Below are 18,657 nucleotides of genomic sequence, written 5' to 3' on the forward strand. Positions count from 1 at the left end.
CAGTAGGTCAGATGTATTGCCATTCTCATGAAGTAGGTCACTTGAATTGGCATTCTCATGCAGTAGGTCAGATGAATTGGCATTCTCATGCAGTAGGTCAGATGTATTCGCATTCTCATGCAGTAGGTCAGATGAATTGGCATTCTCATGCAGTAGGTCAGATGTATTGCCATTCTCATGCAGTAGGTCAGATGTATTTGCATTCCCATGCAGTAGGTCAGATGTATTGCCATTCTCATGCAGTAGGTCAGATGTATTGCCATTCTCATGCAGTAGGTTAGATGTATTTGCATTCCCATGCAGTAGGTCAGATGTATTGCCATTCTCATGCAGTAGGTCAGATGTACTGCCATTCTCATGCAGTAGGTCAGATGTATTGGCATTCTCATGCAGTAGGTCAGGTGGATTGGCATTCTCATGCAGTAGGTCAGATGGATTGGCATTCTCATGCAGTAGGTCAGATGTATTGCCATTCCCATGCAGTAGGTCAGATGTATTGCCATTCTCATGCAGTAGGTCAGATGTATTTGCATTCTCATGCAGTAGGTCAGATGAATTGGCATTCTCATGCAGTAGGTCAGATGTATTCGCATTCTCATGCAGTAGGTCAGATGAATTGGCATTCTCATGCAGTAGGTCAGATGAATTGGCATTCTCATGCAGTAGGTCAGATGTATTCGCATTCTCATGCAGTAGGTCAGATGAATTGGCATTCTCATGCAGTAGGTAAGATGAATTGGCATTCTCATGCAGTCGGTCAGATGTATTGGCATTCTCATGCAGTAGGTCAGATGTATTGGCATTCTCATGAAGTAGGTCAGATTTATTAGCATTCACATGCAGTAGGTCAGATGTATTGGCATTCTCATGCAGTAGGTCAGATGAATTGGCATTCTCATGCAGTAGGTCAGATGAATTGGCATTCTCATGCAGTAGGTCAGATGTATTAGCATTCACATGCAGTAGGTCAGATGTATTGGCATTCTCATGCAGTAGGTCAGATGTATTAGCATTCACATGCAGTAGGTCAGATGTATTGGCATTCTCATGCAGTAGGTCAGATGTATTGCCATTCTCACCCTGTCGGTCAGATGTATTGCCATTCTCATGCAGTAGGTCAGATGTATTTGCATTCCCATGCAGTAGGTCAGATGTATTGCCATTCTCATGCAGTAGGTCAGATGTATTGCCATTCTCATGCAGTAGGTCAGATGTATTTGCATTCCCATGCAGTAGGTCAGATGTATTGCCATTCTCATGCAGTAGGTCAGATGTACTGCCATTCTCATGCAGTAGGTCAGATGTATTGGCATTCTCATGCAGTAGGTCAGGTGGATTGGCATTCTCATGCAGTAGGTCAGATGGATTGGCATTCTCATGCAGTAGGTCAGATGTATTGCCATTCCCATGCAGTAGGTCAGATGTATTGCCATTCCCATGCAGTAGGTCAGATGTATTGCCATTCTCATGCAGTAGGTCAGATGTATTTGCATTCCCATGCAGTAGGTCAGATGTATTGCCATTCTCATGCAGTAGGTCAGATGTATTGCCATTCTCATGCAGTAGGTCAGATGTATTTGCATTCTCATGCAGTAGGTCAGATGTATTGGCATTCTCATGCAGTAGGTCAGATGTATTGCCATTCTCATGCAGTCGGTCAGATGTATTGCCATTCTCATGCAGTAGGTCAGCTGTATTGGTATTCTCATGCAGTAGGTCAGATGTATTGCCATTCTCATGCAGTAGGTCAGATGAATTGGCATTTTCATGCAGTAGGTCAAATGTATTGGCATTCTCATGCAGTAGGTCAGCTGTATTGCCATTCTCATGCAGTAGGTCAGATGTATTGGCATTCTCACGCAGTAGGTCAGATGTATTGCCATTCTCATGCAGTAGGTCAGATGTATTGGCATTCTCACGCAGTAGGTCAGATGTATTGCCATTCTGGTGCAGTAGGTCAGATTTACTGGCATTCACATGCAGTAGGTCAGATGTATTGGCATTCTCATGCAGTAGGTCAGATGTATTGGCATTCTCATGCAGTAGGTCAGATGTATTTGCATTCTCATGCAGTAGGTCAGATGAATTGGCATTCTCATGCAGTAGGTCAGATGTTTAGCCAATCTCATGCAATAGGTCAGATGTATTGGCATTCTCATGCAGTAGGTCAAATGTATTGTCATTCTCATGCAGTAGGTCAGATGTATTGCCATTCACATGCAGTAGGTCAGATGTATTGCCATTCTCATGCAGTAGGTCAGATGTATTAGCATTCTCATGCAGTAGGTCAGATGAATTGGCATTCTCATGCAGTAGGTCAGATGTATTGCCATTCTCATGCAGTAGGTCAGATGGATTAGCATTCTCATGCAGTAGGTCAGATGAATTGGCATTCTCATGCAGTAGGTCAGATGTATTAGCATTCTCATGCAGTAGGTCAGATGTATTGGCATTCTCATGCAGTAGGTCAGATGTATTGCTATTCTCATGCAGTAGGTCAGATGAATTGGCAATCTCATGCAGTAGGTCAGATGAATTGGCATTCTCATGCAGTAGGTCAGATGTATTTACATTCTCATGCAGTAGGTCAGATGAATTGGCATCCTCACGCAGTAGGTCAGATGTATTAGGATTCTCATGCAGTAGGTCAGATGAATTGGCATTCTCATGCAGTAGGTCACATGTATTAGCATTCTCATGCAGTAGGTCAGATGTATTGCCATTCTCATGAAGTAGGTCACTTGAATTGGCATTCTCATGCAGTAGGTCAGATGAATTGGCATTCTCATGCAGTAGGTCAGATGTATTCGCATTCTCATGCAGTAGGTCAGATGAATTGGCATTCTCATGCAGTAGGTCAGATGTATTGCCATTCTCACCCTGTCGGTCAGATGTATTGCCATTCTCATGCAGTAGGTCAGATGTATTTGCATTCCCATGCAGTAGGTCAGATGTATTGCCATTCTCATGCAGTAGGTCAGATGTATTGCCATTCTCATGCAGTAGGTCAGATGTATTTGCATTCCCATGCAGTAGGTCAGATGTATTGCCATTCTCATGCAGTAGGTCAGATGTACTGCCATTCTCATGCAGTAGGTCAGATGTATTGGCATTCTCATGCAGTAGGTCAGGTGGATTGGCATTCTCATGCAGTAGGTCAGATGGATTGGCATTCTCATGCAGTAGGTCAGATGTATTGCCATTCCCATGCAGTAGGTCAGATGTATTGCCATTCCCATGCAGTAGGTCAGATGTATTGCCATTCTCATGCAGTAGGTCAGATGTATTTGCATTCCCATGCAGTAGGTCAGATGTATTGCCATTCTCATGCAGTAGGTCAGATGTATTGCCATTCTCATGCAGTAGGTCAGATGTATTGCCATTCTCATGCAGTAGGTCAGATGTATTGCCATTCTCATGCAGTAGGTCAGATGTATTGGCATTCTCATGCAGTAGGTCAGATGTATTGGCATTCTCATGCAGTAGGTCAGATGTATTGCCATTCTCATGCAGTAGGTCAGATGTATTGCCATTCTCATGCAGTAGGTCAGCTGTATTGGTATTCTCATGCGGTAGGTCAGATGTATTGCCATTCTCATGCAGTAGGTCAGATGAATTGGCAATCTCATGCAGTAGGTCAGATGAATTGGCATTCTCATGCAGTAGGTCAGATGTATTTACATTCTCATGCAGTAGGTCAGATGAATTGGCATCCTCACGCAGTAGGTCAGATGTATTAGGATTCTCATGCAGTAGGTCAGATGAATTGGCATTCTCATGCAGAAGGTCACATGTATTAGCATTCTCATGCAGTAGGTCAGATGTATTGCCATTCTCATGAAGTAGGTCACTTGAATTGGCATTCTCATGCAGTAGGTCAGATGAATTGGCATTCTCATGCAGTAGGTCAGATGTATTCGCATTCTCATGCAGTAGGTCAGATGAATTGGCATTCTCATGCAGTAGGTCAGATGAATTGGCATTCTCATGCAGTAGGTCAGATGTATTCGCATTCTCATGCAGTAGGTCAGATGAATTGGCATTCTCATGCAGTAGGTAAGATGAATTGGCATTCTCATGCAGTCGGTCAGATGTATTGGCATTCTCATGCAGTAGGTCAGATGTATTGGCATTCTCATGAAGTAGGTCAGATTTATTAGCATTCACATGCAGTAGGTCAGATGTATTGGCATTCTCATGCAGTAGGTCAGATGAATTGGCATTCTCATGCAGTAGGTCAGATGAATTGGCATTCTCATGCAGTAGGTCAGATGTATTAGCATTCACATGCAGTAGGTCAGATGTATTGGCATTCTCATGCAGTAGGTCAGATGTATTAGCATTCACATGCAGTAGGTCAGATGTATTGGCATTCTCATGCAGTAGGTCAGATGAATTGGCATTCTCATGCAGTAGGTCAGATGTATTAGCATTCACATGCAGTAGGTCAGATGTATTGGCATTCTCATGCAGTAGGTCAGATGAATTGGCATTCTCATGCAGTAGGTCAGATGAATTGGCATATCATGCAGTAGGTCAGACGGATTGGCATTTTCATGCAGTAGGTCAGATGTATTGCCATTCACATGTAGTAGGTCAGATGTATTAGCATTCACATGCAGTAGGTCAGATGTATTGGCATTCTCATGCATTCGATCAGATGTATTGCCATTCTCATGCAGTAGGTCAGATGAATTGCCATTCTCATGCAGTAGGTCAGATGTATTGGCATTCACACGCAGTAGGTCAGATGTATTGGCATTCTCGCCCTGTCGGTCAGATGTATTGCCATTCTCATGCAGTAGGTCAGATGTATTGTCATTCATACGCAGTAGGTCAGATGTATTGGCATTCTCGCCCTGTCGGTCAGATGTATTGCCATTCAATTGCAGTCGGTCAGATGTATTGCAATTCTCATGCAGTAGGTCAGATGTATTGCCATTCACACGCAGTAGGTCAGATGTATTGGCATTCTCATGCAGTAGGTCACATGTATTGTCATTCACACGCAGTAGGTCAGATGTATTTGCATTCCCATGCAGTAGGTCAGATGTATTGCCATTCTCATGCAGTAGGTCAGATGTATTGCCATTCTCATGCAGTAGGTCAGATGTATTGCCATTCTCATGCAGTAGGTCAGATGTATTGCCATTCTCATGCAGTAGGTCAGATGTATTTGCATTCTCATGCAGTAGGTCAGATGTATTGGCATTCTCATGCAGTAGGTCAGATGTATTGCCATTCTCATGCAGTCGGTCAGATGTATTGCCATTCTCATGCAGTAGGTCAGCTGTATTGGTATTCTCATGCAGTAGGTCAGATGTATTGCCATTCTCATGCAGTAGGTCAGATGAATTGGCATTTTCATGCAGTAGGTCAAATGTATTGGCATTCTCATGCAGTAGGTCAGCTGTATTGCCATTCTCATGCAGTAGGTCAGATGTATTGGCATTCTCACGCAGTAGGTCAGATGTATTGGCATTCTCATGCAGTAGGTCAGATGTATTGGCATTCTCACGCAGTAGGTCAGATGTATTGCCATTCTGGTGCAGTAGGTCAGATTTACTGGCATTCACATGCAGTAGGTCAGATGTATTGGCATTCTCATGCAGTAGGTCAGATGTATTGGCATTCTCATGCAGTAGGTCAGATGTATTTGCATTCTCATGCAGTAGGTCAGATGAATTGGCATTCTCATGCAGTAGGTCAGATGTTTAGCCAATCTCATGCAATAGGTCAGATGTATTGGCATTCTCATGCAGTAGGTCAGATGAATTGGCATTCACATGCAGTAGGTCAGATGAATTGGCATTCTCATGCATTAGGTCAGATGTATTGCCATTCTCATGCAGTAGGTCAGATGAATTGGCATTCACATGCAGTAGGTCAGATGAATTGGCATTTTCATGCAGTAGGTCAGATGTATTGCCATTCTCATGCTGTAGGTCAGATGAATTGGCATTCTCATGCAGTAGGTCAAATGTATTGTCATTCTCATGCAGTAGGTCAGATGTATTGCCATTCACATGCAGTAGGTCAGATGTATTGGCATTCTCATGCAGTAGGTCAGATGTATTGCCATTCTCATGCAGTAGGTCAGATGTATTAGCATTCTCATGCAGTAGGTCAGATGAATTGGCATTCTCATGCAGTAGGTCAGATGTATTGCCATTCTCATGCAGTAGGTCAGATGTATTGCCATTCTCATGCAGTAGGTCAGATGTATTGCCATTCTCATGCAGTAGGTCAGATGTATTAGCATTCTCATGCAGTAGGTCAGATGAATTGGCATTCTCATGCAGTAGGTCAGATGTATTGCCATTCTCATGCAGTAGGTCAGATGGATTAGCATTCTCATGCAGTAGGTCAGATGAATTGGCATTCTCATGCAGTAGGTCAGATGTATTAGCATTCTCATGCAGTAGGTCAGATGTATTGGCATTCTCATGCAGTAGGTCAGATGTATTGCTATTCTCATGCAGTAGGTCAGATGAATTGGCATTCTCATGCAGTAGGTCAGATGTATTTACATTCTCATGCAGTAGGTCAGATGAATTGGCATCCTCACGCAGTAGGTCAGATGTATTAGGATTCTCATGCAGTAGGTCAGATGAATTGGCATTCTCATGCAGTAGGTCACATGTATTAGCATTCTCATGCAGTAGGTCAGATGTATTGCCATTCTCATGAAGTAGGTCACTTGAATTGGCATTCTCATGCAGTAGGTCAGATGAATTGGCATTCTCATGCAGTAGGTCAGATGTATTCGCATTCTCATGCAGTAGGTCAGATGTATTGCCATTCTCACCCTGTCGGTCAGATGTATTGCCATTCTCATGCAGTAGGTCAGATGTATTTGCATTCCCATGCAGTAGGTCAGATGTATTGCCATTCTCATGCAGTAGGTCAGATGTATTGCCATTCTCATGCAGTAGGTCAGATGTATTTGCATTCCCATGCAGTAGGTCAGATGTATTGCCATTCTCATGCAGTAGGTCAGATTTACTGCCATTCTCATGCAGTAGGTCAGATGTATTGGCATTCTCATGCAGTAGGTCAGGTGGATTGGCATTCTCATGCAGTAGGTCAGATGGATTGGCATTCTCATGCAGTAGGTCAGATGTATTGCCATTCCCATGCAGTAGGTCAGATGTATTGCCATTCCCATGCAGTAGGTCAGATGTATTGCCATTCTCATGCAGTCGGTCAGACGTATTTGCATTCCCATGCAGTAGGTCAGATGTATTGCCATTCTCATGCAGTAGGTGAGATGTATTGCCATTCTCATGCAGTAGGTCAGATGTATTTGCATTCTCATGCAGTAGGTCAGATGTATTGGCATTCTCATGCAGTCGGTCAGATGTATTGCCATTCTCATGCAGTCGGTCAGATGTATTGCCATTCTCATGCAGTAGGTCAGCTGTATTGGTATTCTCATGCAGTAGGTCAGATGTATTGCCATTCTCATGCAGTAGGTCAGATGAATTGGCATTTTCATGCAGTAGGTCAAATGTATTGGCATTCTCATGCAGTAGGTCAGCTGTATTGCCATTCTCATGCAGTAGGTCAGATGTATTGGCATTCTCACGCAGTAGGTCAGATGTATTGCCATTCTCATGCAGTAGGTCAGATGTATTGGCATTCTCACGCAGTAGGTCAGATGTATTGCCATTCTGGTGCAGTAGGTCAGATTTACTGGCATTCACATGCAGTAGGTCAGATGTATTGGCATTCTCATGCAGTAGGTCAGATGTATTGGCATTCTCATGCAGTAGGTCAGATGTATTTGCATTCTCATGCAGTAGGTCAGATGAATTGGCATTCTCATGCAGTAGGTCAGATGTTTAGCCAATCTCATGCAATAGGTCAGATGTATTGGCATTCTCATGCAGTAGGTCAAATGTATTGTCATTCTCATGCAGTAGGTCAGATGTATTGCCATTCACATGCAGTAGGTCAGATGTATTGCCATTCTCATGCAGTAGGTCAGATGTATTAGCATTCTCATGCAGTAGGTCAGATGAATTGGCATTCTCATGCAGTAGGTCAGATGTATTGCCATTCTCATGCAGTAGGTCAGATGGATTAGCATTCTCATGCAGTAGGTCAGATGAATTGGCATTCTCATGCAGTAGGTCAGATGTATTAGCATTCTCATGCAGTAGGTCAGATGTATTGGCATTCTCATGCAGTAGGTCAGATGTATTGCTATTCTCATGCAGTAGGTCAGATGAATTGGCAATCTCATGCAGTAGGTCAGATGAATTGGCATTCTCATGCAGTAGGTCAGATGTATTTACATTCTCATGCAGTAGGTCAGATGAATTGGCATCCTCACGCAGTAGGTCAGATGTATTAGGATTCTCATGCAGTAGGTCAGATGAATTGGCATTCTCATGCAGTAGGTCACATGTATTAGCATTCTCATGCAGTAGGTCAGATGTATTGCCATTCTCATGAAGTAGGTCACTTGAATTGGCATTCTCATGCAGTAGGTCAGATGAATTGGCATTCTCATGCAGTAGGTCAGATGTATTCGCATTCTCATGCAGTAGGTCAGATGAATTGGCATTCTCATGCAGTAGGTCAGATGTATTGCCATTCTCATGCAGTAGGTCAGATGTATTTGCATTCCCATGCAGTAGGTCAGATGTATTGCCATTCTCATGCAGTAGGTCAGATGTATTGCCATTCTCATGCAGTAGGTTAGATGTATTTGCATTCCCATGCAGTAGGTCAGATGTATTGCCATTCTCATGCAGTAGGTCAGATGTACTGCCATTCTCATGCAGTAGGTCAGATGTATTGGCATTCTCATGCAGTAGGTCAGGTGGATTGGCATTCTCATGCAGTAGGTCAGATGGATTGGCATTCTCATGCAGTAGGTCAGATGTATTGCCATTCCCATGCAGTAGGTCAGATGTATTGCCATTCCCATGCAGTAGGTCAGATGTATTGCCATTCTCATGCAGTAGGTCAGATGTATTTGCATTCCCATGCAGTAGGTCAGATGTATTGCCATTCTCATGCAGTAGGTCAGATGTATTGCCATTCTCATGCAGTAGGTCAGATGTATTGCCATTCTCATGCAGTAGGTCAGATGTATTGCCATTCTCATGCAGTAGGTCAGATGTATTGGCATTCTCATGCAGTAGGTCAGATGTATTGGCATTCTCATGCAGTAGGTCAGATGTATTGCCATTCTCATGCAGTAGGTCAGATGTATTGCCATTCTCATGCAGTAGGTCAGCTGTATTGGTATTCTCATGCAGTAGGTCAGATGTATTGCCATTCTCATGCAGTAGGTCAGATGAATTGGCAATCTCATGCAGTAGGTCAGATGAATTGGCATTCTCATGCAGTAGGTCAGATGTATTTACATTCTCATGCAGTAGGTCAGATGAATTGGCATCCTCACGCAGTAGGTCAGATGTATTAGGATTCTCATGCAGTAGGTCAGATGAATTGGCATTCTCATGCAGTAGGTCACATGTATTAGCATTCTCATGCAGTAGGTCAGATGTATTGCCATTCTCATGAAGTAGGTCACTTGAATTGGCATTCTCATGCAGTAGGTCAGATGAATTTGCATTCTCATGCAGTAGGTCAGATGTATTCGCATTCTCATGCAGTAGGTCAGATGAATTGGCATTCTCATGCAGTAGGTCAGATGTATTGCCATTCTCACCCTGTCGGTCAGATGTATTGCCATTCTCATGCAGTAGGTCAGATGTATTTGCATTCCCATGCAGTAGGTCAGATGTATTGCCATTCTCATGCAGTAGGTCAGATGTATTGCCATTCTCATGCAGTAGGTCAGATGTATTTGCATTCCCATGCAGTAGGTCAGATGTATTGCCATTCTCATGCAGTAGGTCAGATGTACTGCCATTCTCATGCAGTAGGTCAGATGTATTGGCATTCTCATGCAGTAGGTCAGGTGGATTGGCATTCTCATGCAGTAGGTCAGATGGATTGGCATTCTCATGCAGTAGGTCAGATGTATTGCCATTCCCATGCAGTAGGTCAGATGTATTGCCATTCCCATGCAGTAGGTCAGATGTATTGCCATTCTCATGCAGTAGGTCAGATGTATTTGCATTCCCATGCAGTAGGTCAGATGTATTGCCATTCTCATGCAGTAGGTCAGATGTATTGCCATTCTCATGCAGTAGGTCAGATGTATTGCCATTCTCATGCAGTAGGTCAGATGTATTGCCATTCTCATGCAGTAGGTCAGATGTATTGGCATTCTCATGCAGTAGGTCAGATGTATTGGCATTCTCATGCAGTAGGTCAGATGTATTGCCATTCTCATGCAGTAGGTCAGATGTATTGCCATTCTCATGCAGTAGGTCAGCTGTATTGGTATTCTCATGCAGTAGGTCAGATGTATTGCCATTCTCATGCAGTAGGTCAGATGAATTGGCATTTTCATTCAGTAGGTCAGATGTATTGGCATTCTCATGCAGTAGGTCAGCTGTATTGCCATTCTCATGCAGTAGGTCAGATGTATTGGCATTCTCACGCAGTAGGTCAGATGTATTGCCATTCTCATGCAGTAGGTCAGATGTATTGGCATTCTCACGCAGTAGGTAAGATGTATTGCCATTCTGGTGCAGTAGGTCAGATTTATTGGCATTCACATGCAGTAGGTCAGATGTATTGGCATTCTCATGCAGTAGGTCAGATGTATTGGCATTCTCATGCAGTAGGTCAGATGTATTTGCATTCACATGCAGAAGGTCAGATGTATTGGCATTCTCATGCAGTAGGTCAGATGTATTGCCATTCTCATGCAGTAGGTCAGATGAATTGGCATTCTCATGCAGTAGGTCAGATGAATTGGCATTCACATGCAGTAGGTCAGATGAATTGGCATTCTCATGCAGTAGGTCAGATGTATTGCCATTCTCATGCAATAGGTCAGATGTATTGGCATTCTCATGCAGTAGGTCAGATGAATTGGCATTCACATGCAGTAGGTCAGATGAATTGGCATTCTCATGCAGTAGGTCAGATGTATTGCCATTCTCATGCAGTAGGTCAGATGAATTGGCATTCACATGCAGTAGGTCAGATGAATTGGCATTCTCATGCTGTAGGTCAGATGAATTGGCATTTTCATGCAGTAGGTCAGATGTATTGCCATTCTCATGCAGTAGGTCAGATGTATTGGCATTCTCATGTAGTAGGTCAGATGTATTGGCATTTTCATGCAGTAGGTCAGATGTTTAGCCATTCTCATTTAGTCGGTCAGATGTATTGGCATTCTCATGCAGTTGGTCAGATGAATTGGCATTTTCATGCAGTAGGTCAGCTGTATTGGCATTCTCATGCAGTAGGTCAGATGTATTGGAATTTTCATGCAGTACGTCAGATGAATTGGCATTTTCATGCAGTAGGTCAGATGTATTGGAATTTTCATGCAGTAGGTCAGCTCTATTGCCATTCTCATGCAGTAGGTCAGATGAATTGGCATTCTCATGCAGTAGGTCAGCTGTCTTGCCATTCGCATGCAGTAGGTCAGATGAATTGGCATTCTCATGCAGTTGGTCAGATGTATTGGCATTTTCATGCAGTAGGTCAGCTCTATTGCCATTCTCATGCAGTAGGTCAGATGAATTGGCATTTTCATGCAGTAGGTCAGATGTATTGCCATTTTCATGCAGTAGTTCAGCTCTATTGCCATTCTCATGCAGTAGGTCAGATGTATTGGCATTCTCATGCAGTAGGTCAGATGTATTGGCATTCTCATGCATTAGGTCAGATGTATTGCCATTCTCATGCAGTAGGTCAGATGAATTGGCATTCTCAAGCAGTTGGTCAGATGTATTAGAATTCTCATGCAGTAGGTTAGATGTATTGGCATTCTCAAGCAGTAGGTCAGATGAATTGGCATTCTCAAGCAGTTGGTCAGATGTATTGGCATTCTCATGCAGTAGGTCAGATGTATTCGCATTCTCATGCAGTAGGTCAGATGAATTGGCTTTCTCATGCAGTAGGTCAGATGTATTGCCATTCTCACCCTGTCGGTCAGATGTATTGCCATTCTCATGCAGTAGGTCAGATGTATTTACATTCCCATGCAGTAGGTCAGATGTATTGCCATTCTCATGCAGTAGGTCAGATGTATTGCCATTCTCATGCAGTAGGTCAGATGTATTTGCATTCCCATGCAGTAGGTCAGATGTATTGCCATTCTCATGCAGTAGGTCAGATGTACTGCCATTCTCATGCAGTAGGTCAGATGTATTGGCATTCTCATGCAGTAGGTCAGGTGGATTGGCATTCTCATGCAGTAGGTCAGATGGATTGGCATTCTCATGCAGTAGGTCAGATGTATTGCCATTCCCATGCAGTAGGTCAGATGTATTGCCATTCCCATGCAGTAGGTCAGATGTATTGCCATTCTCATGCAGTAGGTCAGATGTATTTGCATTCCCATGCAGTAGGTCAGATGTATTGCCATTCTCATGCAGTAGGTCAGATGTATTGCCATTCTCATGCAGTAGGTCAGATGTATTGCCATTCTCATGCAGTAGGTCAGATGTATTGCCATTCTCATGCAGTAGGTCAGATGTATTGGCATTCTCATGCAGTAGGTCAGATGTATTGGCATTCTCATGCAGTAGGTCAGATGTATTGCCATTCTCATGCAGTAGGTCAGATGTATTGCCATTCTCATGCAGTAGGTCAGCTGTATTGGTATTCTCATGCAGTAGGTCAGATGTATTGCCATTCTCATGCAGTAGGTCAGATGAATTGGCAATCTCATGCAGTAGGTCAGATGAATTGGCATTCTCATGCAGTCGGTCAGATGTATTTACATTCTCATGCAGTAGGTCAGATGAATTGGCATCCTCACGCAGTAGGTCAGATGTATTAGGATTCTCATGCAGTAGGTCAGATGTATTGGCATTCTCATGCAGTAGGTCAGATGTATTGGCATTCTCATGCAGTAGGTCAGATGTATTGCCATTCTCATGCAGTAGGTCAGATGTATTTGCATTCCCATGCAGTAGGTCAGATGTATTGCCATTCTCATGCAGTAGGTCAGATGTATTGCCATTCTCATGCAGTAGGTCAGATGTATTGCCATTCTCATGCAGTAGGTCAGATGTATTGCCATTCTCATGCAGTAGGTCAGATGTATTGGCATTCTCATGCAGTAGGTCAGATGTATTGGCATTCTCATGCAGTAGGTCAGATGTATTGCCATTCTCATGCAGTAGGTCAGATGTATTGCCATTCTCATGCAGTAGGTCAGCTGTATTGGTATTCTCATGCAGTAGGTCAGATGTATTGCCATTCTCATGCAGTAGGTCAGATGAATTGGCAATCTCATGCAGTAGGTCAGATGAATTGGCATTCTCATGCAGTAGGTCAGATGTATTTACATTCTCATGCAGTAGGTCAGATGAATTGGCATCCTCACGCAGTAGGTCAAATGTATTAGGATTCTCATGCAGTAGGTCAGATGAATTGGCATTCTCATGCAGTAGGTCACATGTATTAGCATTCTCATGCAGTAGGTCAGATGTATTGCCATTCTCATGAAGTAGGTCACTTGAATTGGCATTCTCATGCAGTAGGTCAGATGAATTGGCATTCTCATGCAGTAGGTCAGATGTATTCGCATTCTCATGCAGTAGGTCAGATGAATTGGCATTCTCATGCAGTAGGTCAGATGTATTGCCATTCTCACCCTGTCGGTCAGATGTATTGCCATTCTCATGCAGTAGGTCAGATGTATTTGCATTCCCATGCAGTAGGTCAGATGTATTGCCATTCTCATGCAGTAGGTCAGATGTATTGCCATTCTCATGCAGTAGGTCAGATGTATTTGCATTCCCATGCAGTAGGTCAGATGTATTGCCATTCTCATGCAGTAGGTCAGATGTACTGCCATTCTCATGCAGTAGGTCAGATGTATTGGCATTCTCATGCAGTAGGTCAGGTGGATTGGCATTCTCATGCAGTAGGTCAGATGGATTGGCATTCTCATGCAGTAGGTCAGATGTATTGCCATTCCCATGCAGTAGGTCAGATGTATTGCCATTCCCATGCAGTAGGTCAGATGTATTGCCATTCTCATGCAGTAGGTCAGATGTATTTGCATTCCCATGCAGTAGGTCAGATGTATTGCCATTCTCATGCAGTAGGTCAGATGTATTGCCATTCTCATGCAGTAGGTCAGATGTATTGCCATTCTCATGCAGTAGGTCAGATGTATTGCCATTCTCATGCAGTAGGTCAGATGTATTGGCATTCTCATGCAGTAGGTCAGATGTATTGGCATTCTCATGCAGTAGGTCAGATGTATTGCCATTCTCATGCAGTAGGTCAGATGTATTGCCATTCTCATGCAGTAGGTCAGCTGTATTGGTATTCTCATGCAGTAGGTCAGATGTATTGCCATTCTCATGCAGTAGGTCAGATGAATTGGCATTTTCATTCAGTAGGTCAGATGTATTGGCATTCTCATGCAGTAGGTCAGCTGTATTGCCATTCTCATGCAGTAGGTCAGATGTATTGGCATTCTCACGCAGTAGGTCAGATGTATTGCCATTCTCATGCAGTAGGTCAGATGTATTGGCATTCTCACGCAGTAGGTCAGATGTATTGCCATTCTGGTGCAGTAGGTCAGATTTATTGGCATTCACATGCAGTAGGTCAGATGTATTGGCATTCTCATGCCGTAGGTCAGATGTATTGGCATTCTCATGCAGTAGGTCAGATGTATTTGCATTCACATGCAGAAGGTCAGATGTATTGGCATTCTCATGCAGTAGGTCAGATGTATTGCCATTCTCATGCAGTAGGTCAGATGAATTGGCATTCTCATGCAGTAGGTCAGATGAATTGGCATTCACATGCAGTAGGTCAGATGAATTGGCATTCTCATGCAGTAGGTCAGATGTATTGCCATTCTCATGCAATAGGTCAGATGTATTGGCATTCTCATGCAGTAGGTCAGATGAATTGGCATTCACATGCAGTAGGTCAGATGAATTGGCATTCTCATGCAGTAGGTCAGATGTATTGCCATTCTCATGCAGTAGGTCAGATGAATTGGCATTCACATGCAGTAGGTCAGATGAATTGGCATTCTCATGCTGTAGGTCAGATGAATTGGCATTTTCATGCAGTAGGTCAGATGTATTGCCATTCTCATGCAGTAGGTCAGATGTATTGGCATTCTCATGTAGTAGGTCAGATGTATTGGCATTTTCATGCAGTAGGTCAGATGTTTAGCCATTCTCATTTAGTCGGTCAGATGTATTGGCATTCTCATGCAGTTGGTCAGATGAATTGGCATTTTCATGCAGTAGGTCAGCTGTATTGGCATTCTCATGCAGTAGGTCAGATGTATTGGAATTTTCATGCAGTACGTCAGATGAATTGGCATTTTCATGCAGTAGGTCAGATGTATTGGAATTTTCATGCAGTAGGTCAGCTCTATTGCCATTCTCATGCAGTAGGTCAGATGAATTGGCATTCTCATGCAGTAGGTCAGCTGTCTTGCCATTCGCATGCAGTAGGTCAGATGAATTGGCATTCTCATGCAGTAGGTCAGATGTATTGGCATTTTCATGCAGTAGGTCAGATGTATTGCCATTTTCATGCAGTAGTTCAGCTCTATTGCCATTCTCATGCAGTAGGTCAGATGTATTGGCATTCTCATGCAGTAGGTCAGATGTATTGGCATTCTCATGCATTAGGTCAGATGTATTGCCATTCTCATGCAGTAGGTCAGATGAATTGGCATTCTCAAGCAGTTGGTCAGATGTATTAGCATTCTCATGCAGTAGGTTAGATGTATTGGCATTCTCATGCAGTAGGTCAGATGTATTCGCATTCTCGTGCAGTAGGTCAGATGAATTGGCATTCTCAAGCAGTTGGTCAGATGTATTGGCATTCTCATGCAGTAGGTCAGATGTATTCGCATTCTCATGCAGTAGGTCAGATGAATTGGCATTCACATGCAGTAGGTCAGATGAATTGGCATTCTCATGCAGTAGGTCAGATGTATTGCCATTCTCATGCAATAGGTCAGATGTATTGGCATTCTCATGCAGTAGGTCAGATGAATTGGCATTCACATGCAGTAGGTCAGATGAATTGGCATTCTCATGCAGTAGGTCAGATGTATTGCCATTCTCATGCAGTAGTTCAGATGAATTGGCATTCACATGCAGTAGGTCAGATGAATTGGCATTCTCATGCTGTAGGTCAGATGAATTGGCATTTTCATGCAGTAGGTCAGATGTATTGCCATTCTCATGCAGTAGGTCAGATGTATTGGCATTCTCATGTAGTAGGTCAGATGTATTGGCATTTTCATGCAGTAGGTCAGATGTTTAGCCATTCTCATTTAGTCGGTCAGATGTATTGGCATTCTCATGCAGTTGGTCAGATGAATTGGCATTTTCATGCAGTAGGTCAGCTGTATTGGCATTCTCATGCAGTAGGTCAGATGTATTGGAATTTTCATGCAGTACGTCAGATGAATTGGCATTTTCATGCAGTAGGTCAGATGTATTGGAATTTTCATGCAGTAGGTCAGCTCTATTGCCATTCTCATGCAGTAGGTCAGATGAATTGGCATTCTCATGCAGTAGGTCAGCTGTCTTGCCATTCGCATGCAGTAGGTCAGATGAATTGGCATTCTCATGCAGTTGGTCAGATGTATTGGCATTTTCATGCAGTAGGTCAGCTCTATTGCCATTCTCATGCAGTAGGTCAGATGAATTGGCATTTTCATGCAGTAGGTCAGATGTATTGCCATTTTCATGCAGTAGTTCAGCTCTATTGCCATTCTCATGCAGTAGGTCAGATGTATTGGCATTCTCATGCAGTAGGTCAGATGTATTGGCATTCTCATGCATTAGGTCAGATGTATTGCCATTCTCATGCAGTAGGTCAGATGAATTGGCATTCTCAAGCAGTTGGTCAGATGTATTAGCATTCTCATGCAGTAGGTTAGATGTATTGGCATTCTCATGCAGTAGGTCAGATGTATTCGCATTCTCGTGCAGTAGGTCAGATGAATTGGCATTCTCAAGCAGTTGGTCAGATGTATTGGCATTCTCATGCAGTAGGTCAGATGTATTCGCATTCTCATGCAGTAGGTCAGATGAATTGGCATTCTCATGCAGTAGGTCAGATGTATTGCCATTCTCACCCTGTCGGTCAGATGTATTGCCATTCTCATGCAGTAGGTCAGATGTATTTGCATTCCCATGCAGTAGGTCAGATGTATTGCCATTCTCATGCAGTAGGTCAGATGTATTGCCATTCTCATGCAGTAGGTCAGATGTATTTGCATTCCCATGCAGTAGGTCAGATGTATTGCCATTCTCATGCAGTAGGTCAGATGTACTGCCATTCTCATGCAGTAGGTCAGATGTATTGGCATTCTCATGCAGTAGGTCAGGTGGATTGGCATTCTCATGCAGTAGGTCAGATGGATTGGCATTCTCATGCAGTAGGTCAGATGTATTGCCATTCCCATGCAGTAGGTCAGATGTATTGCCATTCCCATGCAGTAGGTCAGATGTATTGCCATTCTCATGCAGTAGGTCAGATGTATTTGCATTCCCATGCAGTAGGTCAGATGTATTGCCATTCTCATGCAGTAGGTCAGATGTATTGCCATTCTCATGCAGTAGGTCAGATGTATTGCCATTCTCATGCAGTAGGTCAGATGTATTGCCATTCTCATGCAGTAGGTCAGATGTATTGGCATTCTCATGCAGTAGGTCAGATGTATTGGCATTCTCATGCAGTAGGTCAGATGTATTGCCATTCTCATGCAGTAGGTCAGATGTATTGCCATTCTCATGCAGTAGGTCAGCTGTATTGGTATTCTCATGCAGTAGGTCAGATGTATTGCCATTCTCATGCAGTAGGTCAGATGAATTGGCAATCTCATGCAGTAGGTCAGATGAATTGGCATTCTCATGCAGTAGGTCAGATGTATTTACATTCTCATGCAGTAGGTCAGATGAATTGGCATCCTCACGCAGTAGGTCAGATGTATTAGGATTCTCATGCAGTAGGTCAGATGTATTGGCATTCTCATGCAGTAGGTCAGATGTATTGGCATTCTCATGCAGTAGGTCAGATGTATTTGCATTCCCATGCAGTAGGTCAGATGTATTGCCATTCTCATGCAGTAGGTCAGATGTATTTGCATTCCCATGCAGTAGGTCAGATGTATTGCCATTCTCATGCAGTAGGTCAGATGTATTGCCATTCTCATGCAGTAGGTCAGATGTATTTGCATTCCCATGCAGTAGGTCAGATGAATTGGCATTCTCAAGCAGTTGGTCAGATGTATTGGCATTCTCATGCAGTAGGTCAGATGTATTCGCATTCTCATGCAGTAGGTCAGATGAATTGGCATTCACATGCAGTAGGTCAGATGAATTGGCATTCTCATGCAGTAGGTCAGATGTATTGCCATTCTCATGCAATAGGTCAGATGTATTGGCATTCTCATGCAGTAGGTCAGATGAATTGGCATTCACATGCAGTAGGTCAGATGAATTGGCATTCTCATGCAGTAGGTCAGATGTATTGCCATTCTCATGCAGTAGTTCAGATGAATTGGCATTCACATGCAGTAGGTCAGATGAATTGGCATTCTCA

The sequence above is a fragment of the Scyliorhinus torazame genome, chromosome 6 (genome assembly GCF_047496885.1).
Source record: "Scyliorhinus torazame isolate Kashiwa2021f chromosome 6, sScyTor2.1, whole genome shotgun sequence".
NCBI classification, from domain to species: domain Eukaryota; kingdom Metazoa; phylum Chordata; class Chondrichthyes; order Carcharhiniformes; family Scyliorhinidae; genus Scyliorhinus; species Scyliorhinus torazame.